The sequence below is a fragment of the Arachis ipaensis genome, chromosome B07, assembly GCF_000816755.2.
Source record: "Arachis ipaensis cultivar K30076 chromosome B07, Araip1.1, whole genome shotgun sequence".
Classification (NCBI taxonomy): Eukaryota; Viridiplantae; Streptophyta; class Magnoliopsida; order Fabales; family Fabaceae; genus Arachis; species Arachis ipaensis.
In genome coordinates this window covers 102,326,134-102,328,207 of record NC_029791.2, presented here as the reverse complement: position 1 = coordinate 102,328,207, position 2,074 = coordinate 102,326,134, and positions in this window count along the sequence as shown.

The window sequence follows — 2,074 nt, the reverse complement described above, 5'->3', positions numbered from 1 at the left end:
TTTCAATTTTAATATTTTAATTTTAATTTTAATGCAATTAAAGAATGTCATGTTGCACATTTTGATTGTCAAATTAGTAATTAGTCATTGATAATGATAATGATATATAAAATAGATAGAGTGGTTGAAGGAATGAGAGAAATAGATAAAGGAAGATGGAGGATGGGAGAACTCTTTAATTTTGGAGAGAAAAATTTGATATCAATTAATTGCAATGAGGAAGTGACATGTGGTACATTTTGGTTGTGAAATTAGTAAGGAGGAGGGAAGAATTCTTTAATTTTGGAGGAAAAGATTTAATTTCAATTACAACTAGTGTATGTTCCCGTACATTGTACGGGATAATTAATAAAAATATATAAATTTTTTTATTAAAAGAGATTAAACAAAAAATATATATAATAATTATTATTATAAATATTTTATAAAGTTATAATTAAAATCAAAGTTTAATTATTTTTAATGTTAAAAATATTAAAAATAATTAGTATTTATCTTAACTGTTTTGGATTAATTGAGTGATTATCTTACTCGTCTACCTAAGTAAGTATTAGAGTTTTGAATTCCACCTTGTGTATGTAACAATACGACAGACCCTCAATAAATGGAGTTTCAATCCGTGGAGGATTAGTTCTCGACCTGTCGAATTGGAAAATACAGTGAAAGAAAATAGTATTTGTCTTGAAAGTAGAACAATACTCATTGACGATAGCAATACTTATGGAGATTTGCCTTTGTTAAAATTTAACTGTGACAGTTTTATTTATTAGTATGATATTCATTCAGGAAGTCAAACAATATGATCAACGTTATTACTGGTTAAAATTTTATATTTTATGACATGATTTTCAAGCTTTTAAACTTATAAACTTATGTCATTACAAAAGCTATTAGATTGATTAATATTTTTTGGTAATATTACCAAAACACCGTGGTTGAGTATATTAATTTGTGTAAAAAAAACTATAATAACTTTTGTTATTCAATATATAATTTATTCTAATAAAAAATGAATTATTATTTCTAGATTAGAATATATTTTTCTCCATTTTTATATCATTTTATTTGACAATAATTGCCATTAAAGAAAAAATGAATAACTATACTATTTTATAATATGATATACAAAATAAGTTTCTATTTCAAAATTAATTCTGGTTAGTGAAAAAAATTCAAAATATTTTCTTACATAAATTTAAATTTAAATTTGAATTCAAAATTGTTGATTATAATAAAATCTATTATAAGTATACTTAACTTTTATATATACTAAATATAATCATATTTAATAGTATAGTATTTATTATAGTAATGACTCAAAATATTAAGTTAAGTGAGTAAGATCAACCTAGGTCTATTGTTAGGATCCTAAATCATCCGAATTAGGTTCATTGTCTTAGGGTAATACTAGGTAAACAAAAAATTAAAACAGCCAAAATTTGCCTTATTTAGCATTAATTAATTGTCGCAACAATTAATAAATGCTAAATAAGGCAAGTTATTGTTGTTTTTGGCTGATTTTCTTTGGTTACCAAATATTTTCGATTGTCTTAAAACCCGATGCAGATAAAGTTCACGTGTCCTATCTCAAATAGACTCAAATTGAATTTTCGTTGTTAGTTAGATATAGTAATAGATACTCGTGTGGGCACGGCGGCGGACCCCTTTTCCCGTCCTTCGCTCCCGTTTAAAAAAAAAATTCTCCGTTCGTTCTCCATCTTCGTTGCAAGTCCCCCTATTTAATTATCCCCTTAGCGAATGCAGATACCCACAATTATTTATGGATATTCTTTGAAAATTTTTGAAAAAAATAACAAAAAAAAAACTATAATATAATAATAATAATAAAATAATCAATTCAATATAATTTAACACAACTCATAATATATTCATTATAAAAAATAATATTTAAAAAAATATAAAAACATCTTCCAACATAATAACATAATATAATATTTTAGAGCGAAACTGAGCAACATAATGACGAACTTAAGAGGCAGAAAAAGTGAGTTAGAGGAAGAGTAGATACAAAACCAAGGCTAAGGATGAGTCTAGAAAGAAAAAAAGAGTTCAA